Source organism: Petaurus breviceps, unplaced genomic scaffold (genome assembly GCF_028583685.1).
Source record: "Petaurus breviceps papuanus isolate PSGF00001 unplaced genomic scaffold, PetGlider_PUasm1.0 115, whole genome shotgun sequence".
In the NCBI taxonomy this organism is placed as follows: domain Eukaryota; kingdom Metazoa; phylum Chordata; class Mammalia; order Diprotodontia; family Petauridae; genus Petaurus; species Petaurus breviceps.
The window spans coordinates 441685-448766 of NW_027185612.1; positions in this window are offsets into that span (position 1 = coordinate 441685).

The following is a 7082-nucleotide window of genomic DNA, read 5'->3' on the forward strand; positions in this document are numbered from 1 at the left end:
AAATCAAAGAAATTTTTATACCAAATAGAGCAATTTCAGCAATGGTGGTGAAATCCCAGGGGAGGTTTTTTTGGGTGGTGGGATGGTAGGGTTGACTTTTATTTAGATCCTCTGAAATCACACTATGTAGAGAGTGGCTAGTAAGTCAGCTCTAGTATGGAAAGCAATAGCATTAATTAGCTGGAAAAATGAGTACAACACAAAACATACTCAGAAGAGAACATGAATAGGGGAAAGGTATGGGGAAATCAGTCTCAGAGCAGCAGTGCCATCTGCAGGGAAGGGAAAGCAATTAAAACTCAAAGTTAAAGCTGTTGTCTATATACTTAGAGGACTGATAGGTACTTTTGAGAAATCTAGTCGTTACATGCCTTCAAGAGGACCTACACCTCACTATACAATTTATAAGGATTTAAAGGAGAGATTTCCCAACCTTCTTGAACGTATAGGTGTTGAGGGAAGAAAGGCATGTGTTTATAAAATAATATATTTATTATTTATATAATATATAACCATCTATGTTTACTTATAAATATAATCTAAACAATACAATTGTGCCTCACAGGATTTTGAGAAAATGTGAATTATGTTCTACACAGCACTTGTTATAAAGATTAAATATGTCCAACTACAAACTATCCATACAACAGTTGTTAATTTAAAAAATGGATGACTTACAATATACATCTTTGGAAGTATAACGGTAATGGATTTAGAGCTGGAAGAGACAGAAATCTCCAAGTCCAACTCTTTCATATTATAAAGAAATTGTACCCCAAAGAGGTTAAATGCCCAGAGAATATCCACATTGATGAAATCATAAAGCAGTCCAGGTATTGAAGTAATACAATGCAAAATCATTAATGCAGGTGCAGAAGAAGAGTATTTGTCATTATCATCATCATATAGGCACCCATTTAGCCAGACTCTTCTGATACAAGCATTCTGGGATAGTTTGTGGCTGGGCTTCTTGTACTCCTTGACAGAACACTCAGAATGTAAGGCTCTATCCCAAACATTCCAATCTTCCCTTTATAACCTACTAGGAATGTGTCATTTATTTATCAGAATGTTTAGATATGTATTTTTAGCCTGGACCAATCAATGTATCGCTGTAAAGAGATCCACAAGTTGCTTAACCTATTTGACTCCTGTTTCCTTAACTGTAAAATGGGGATAATAACAAGATCTATCTCCCAGGGTTGTGAAGATCAAAGGAGTTCATTATAAAGCACTTAGCACATTTCCTGGTCCATAGTAGGTGCTATATAAATTCCAGTTATTATTACTACTGACCACTGTGTGATCTGGATCATTTTTTGGCAAACAACTCTGCCAGGTTATTAAGCACCTGTCCTCTTCCTACTCTTCATGAAATAGAATCGTGAGTCCTTCAAAATTCAGATATTCACGGGTGAGCTCCCTATTCCCTTCTCTGTTAAAGGGAGATAACAATTAGCCTGAAGAACTGCTGAAGCAGAGACAGGATGTGAGCGGTGCAAACGACCCAAGGCCAAGCCGCGGCTCAGTAGTGGGTGGGCCTGAAAGCCCGGCGTTCTCCCACTCTCAGTCCGCGGCTTCTTGAAAAGAGGCGATGGCTGGGACAGGGGCCTGGGAGGCCAGAGGCCGGCGCCGCATTTCAGAAAAAACTGCCCCGAGGAGGCGAAGCGGCCAGGCCAAGGTCGGCCTGCGGGAGCCTCGTCTTTGGCCTCCATCCGGGTCCAGCGACCAGCGCTGGTCAAGCCAAGGGCACCAACAGTGCCCCCCTCGGGGGAGGGCGGGCTGGGGTCTTGAGACGGGCTCGGTCACAGGCAGACGACGCCTTCTTTCTTGGGACCCCAAGAACAAAACAACTAGGACTCCCCCCTTTCCCCCCGCAACCCCCCGCGCCAGAAGCCTTTCACAAAGACTCTACTGTTGTTGCCTAAGTAACAGGACCCTGGCAACCGCTCCTTCCGGCGGAGCACTTCCGTTCCCACTTCAGAGGAAGTGGCGTCACAGGGCGCCTCTCCTCCGAGTCGTCTTCCAGTCCGAACAGGACTCCCCTTCTTTCTCCGCCCCCTAATCCCCTCAGCTTCCCCCCTTTTTTTTCCTTTGTAGAGGAGTCATAGGTTGTTGGTATGATCACAATATCAGACTCGCCGTACTCCGGCCACTTACTCACGAAGTTACATTAACCAGGATGCACCGCTCTGCCATGCTGATGGCTTCCTGGTGGTCTCAGATAGGCTCCCAGTCTCCCAGCATGCAGCGCTGCTTTAGCCTGAGACTCGCGCGGTGGAAACGCGGCAGCCTCAGAACTCCCGTCAAGCAGCGCTCCGTTAACGGGCGGATGGACGCGGGCAGCTGTGATGGCCAGTGCTCCTCCACCCTTCCAACGGACCCGCCTGCCCCATAAGTCTTCAAGATAGCAGAGTTGTTTGGCACATGACGCATAATATTGGGCAAATTTAATGTAGCTCATGGATTGAGAAGAACTTTAGCGACCACCTAGCCCGAGTCCCTCATTTTCCCGAAGAAGAAACTGAGATGGAGAGGAGTAGGGGGTTTCCCATAGGCACCCAGTTGCCAAATAATAGAATGAGGGCCACGACCTAAGTCCTCCAGGAGGTGATCCTGCTCAATCCTTCCCCTAAACAGGAATGCCCTCCGCCAGGGGGAGCAGGGTTTCGAATTCCGCCTTTTCTACTTGTTAACTTTTGAGTGCTTGGTTTAGTTCCTTAACCTCACTATTAGGGACGATTAGATTCCCATTTTCTCATCATAGTGCCTTGCTTCCATGTGGAGTTGCTTAATAACTTTGTTCAATTAAGTGCAGACTTTGGGTAAGTCACTGAACATGTCTAGGCTTCGTTTCTCAATTCCTGCCCTTGCAACCTCAAGGGTCGAGGAGCACACAAGATGATAGATGGGGATGGTAATAGATTTTAAAATATACAGTGCTGTGCTTTATAAGGGTCATTGTTATTATATAATGCTCCTGCTGCTGATTTTCTCTGAACCTGGTCATGGAACAGCTCTATGGTGACCTGTACCTGAATACCCTAGTTTGGCTGGGGAGCAGATCCTAGTTTTCTTGTTTGGTGAAGCCAAGGCCATGGTTGTCACAGAGGCCCTTGAGGGCAAGGGACAGGGATCAGAGGAGGAGAAAGAGAAAGCTTGTAGGGTGAATAGAGAACCCAAAGTAGCAGTTTTCTTTGCCTTGCCCACTATTCCTAGAAGATTCAGTTCAAAGACAGCACTGTGGTCTGAACATGCAAAAACCCCTTATGGCGATTCCTTTCCATTTCCTCTAAGGCAGTTTTCCAAACTAAAGGCTCTGCCCCTTTGAAAAAGAAGTATAATGTGACTGGAGGGTCCAAGTAAATGTGGTGACCTGTTACCTTTTCTGTCATTTTGTTGTCTTTCATCCAATTTTATGCACTAGAGATGATTGGGTTTATTTGGATTTCATGCAAATTATTCCAGATTTACTTTACAATCTACCACTTTTTTTTGAGGTTATAGTGGTGCCATCCTACTCTGTAGAATGTTTTACAATTGAGTTTTCACCCTAAACCAGTGTTGCCTTTGCATCTGTCTTTGATTTGCAAAAAAGAATAAATGTTTGCTGGCTAAAAAAAAGAGACTTTTTTTTTGGAGGGGGGAAGGTAGGGCAATTGGGGTTAAGTGACTTGCCCAAGATCACACAGCTAATTTTTGTGTTAAGTGTCTGAGCTCAAATTTGAACTCAGGTCCTCCTTACTTCAGGGCCGGTGCTCTATTCATTGCACCACCTAGCTGCCCCCAGTCTCTGTTTTTGTTTTTTTTTTGGAGACTGACTTATATCAGGTATATTTAGGTAAGAACTAATGATAATAAAGAAAAATCAATCACCTTTTCCTTTATCCATTTCCCATTTTTTCAGCATCAAGAGTTTGTTTAAATAGAGAAAGATGGAACTTTTGTAATTGTCCACAGTATCATCACATCTTTATTCTTCCAATTTGGTGCTATTTTTGATCTTTGCTCTAAATACTTAATGATGTGACTGCACATTGACAGCTGATTTCTTCTTCCTTTCCCCTTCTCCTTTCTCTTCCCCTTCTCCTTTCTCTTCCCTTCCCCTTCCTCTTCCCCTTCCCTTCCTCCTCCTCCTCCTCCTCCTCCTTCTTCCTCTGGTGCTCACCACATCCAGTGCCTTTTAGGTTTCTTTGTAAAGAATGTATTCTTGATATACACACTTGAGGCTTCTTGATGCCAAAGACTGCTTCAATCTCATCTTTGTCTCTCCATCAGCTATTACAACGCCTTTCTTTCACATGGTAATTGCTTAATAAATGTTTGTTAAATTCAGCCTAGACTTTGGACAAGTAATTGAACTTCACCTTTGGGCTTCTTTTGTTTCTAAATCCTGAAGTATATTTTCAAACATTTTTTGCCATTCTTTCCCTGTGCATACCTTTGTATTCAAGTCAATATGTATTCAGACATATATTGACTTGATCTGAAGGACCTTATTAAATTTTTGTATAGAATTTCTCAATCTCTTCATCTTCTATAATACAAACAGTTGGGGCACAAAAAGTAATGATCTTCTTGGTAGTAGTTTTGTTTATGCTTACCAATAGCACTGCAAAGTAAAATGACCAAGTATATCTTTATGTAGTATTTTTGTTGCTTTTGGGCATATGATAAAACCAAACTCCACTACCTCTTATTTGCTTCTCCAAAGACTTATCCTTCCATTCAGTTGTTTAGTTACAATTTCTTCATGCCTTCAGCTATAATTTCTTTTTTTTAAATAAATTTTTAATGACATTTTCTGTTTTTCTCACATCATATCATTGTATCCTATGCATCCTTCCTCCTTCGCCTCCCAGAGAGCCATTTCATAGGAAAAATAGTATTTTTTGGAAGGAGAGGGAAAAAAGTTCACATAACTTATCTGACACATTGAAAAAGCCTGAAAACAAGTTCAGTGTGGAATGTCTTCTCATATCTCTTCATTTGAATTCCAGTTGATCTTTATGATTTTGTTATATTTGTTTTTAATTTTTTGGTGTGTTGTTCTATTTACTTTGTTGTTGTTGAGTGTGGTGTAGTATGTTGGTCTAAGCCCAATTTTTGCCAAACTGCTTTTCAGTTTTCCCAATAGTTTTTATCAAATAGGGAGTTTTTCTACAGATAATTTGTTTTCCACTTTATCAAACACTGGGTTATTGAGTTCTATTATTTCTAAATCTCCCTTGTCTAGTCTGTTCCATGGATCTTTCTATTCTTTAACCAAGGCTAGATGGTTGTAATGGGAATGTAAATTTTTAAGGTCTTCCCAGCCCCTAGGTTAAGTACACCTGGAGCCTGTGGTGGGAGACTTGTTTTTCAAGAGATACTTTGTGATTGGGCAGTGGGTCAAGAAGATTGTTACATTCTCTAAGCCAGGAGAAGGCTATATAAGCCCTGATGTGAGGCTTTGCTTTGGGACTCACTTTGAGAAGTGTTGTGTGATTTGACCAGATGATACTCTGGGCAGCCATTGAGAGCCCCCCAGCTTTGAAAACCCAGATGTTGATGCTTCCCTCTCTGGTAACTGGGATTAGGTATGGATGTATATAATGGTTGGACAGTTTGGAAACCTGTCTGCTGAAATGTTCTTGTAACTTATGCTTGTAACCTCTGTATACTCTGAAGTTCAGGGTGCTGACCTTTTTCCCCTGAACTAGGTAAACGATATATGTTTGATTGATTAAAGCAAGATTGTTAACCCACTTTGAGTTGCTTTCCTTTAGCAAAGCAGATTTAAGAACATGTGTTGGCATCCATCCTGGGGACGCTGGGGTGCTTGCCGCTACAATGGTTCTAATGACTGCTGCTTTAAAATATAGTTTGAGGTCTGAAAGTGCTATTCCCCTTCATCCTTACTTCTTTTCATAATTTCCCTTGATAATTTAGATCTTTTGTTTTTCCAAATGGATTTTGTTCTGTAAAATATGTAATTTAGAAACTCTGGACTAAGGTGTTCTCACTAGGTAAGGACATCTGCTATTCTTCCAAATATTCAGAGAAGGTAGTTCTACTTTTACCTCTCACTAAACCAGAAGGTTTTTTGAGGTCAGTATTGGGAAAGCAGGTTCAGATACGAAAGAATTCACTTAGACCTCTTTTAGCCAATGGGAACTTATTATTTTATGTGACAAAGTATCACCGGTCTCCTTAGCAAGAAAACTAAATGAGACCCCAATATTTGGGGCAGTTATGCTTATATAGAGATGCTCAGAATGATGATGTAATTTTTAGGGTTTCTTATGGGGGTTGGAGATTTAGGGACAGGATACCTACAAATAAGGTGAGGAAAGTGGTTACTTGCAAGATAAGGAAAAGTTGTCATGACACAGGATCAGGAAGATGAATGACGGATAGGGAACACAGGATAAGGAGGATAAAAGCAATTCTTTTGGTACAAGTTGTATGGTATTTCAAGATAATGGGGAAAAGACATTAAAACACCCTCAAGTTACAGGATGGGCTACAGAATGAGCCTCAAATCCTGGGGGGGGGGGGAGGGGGGGGCCTGGGAAAGTAATCCTTACTATTAACCCTTAGGGCACCATTTGTATCCACAAGAGCTTCTGAGGGAATGCAATAGAAGGAGGGAATTGAAAGTGGACTGAATGGCTTAGGACTGGGACACTGAAGGAATTGAGAGGACTTCTATGGGCTCTTGATGTAAGGGCAGCTTTGAAGTGCAAAAAAATCACATTAAAAGAACATTAGAACTGAAACTAAGTTTGAGAGGTGAGGCGGCTTACCCAGGGACACATAAGGAATTCCTGACTAACCCTCTGTGCAAGGCCAGTACACAGAGCCCTAATCGTCCATCTCTTTTGGTCCACCTGTATTCCCTCCAGCAAATCTCTGCTGGTTTGGAGCGCTGCTTTTTCTGGTTACCCAGAGCAACCCCAAGTTTCTCTTCAAGATCAGGCACTAAGCCATATGATTCAGTGACGTGACACTGTAGGAAACAGAACCTCTTAATTAATATGATCAGATATTTATTGAGCACTTATTATGTGTAGGGTACCCAGAGGAAAGGAGGAAGGGAC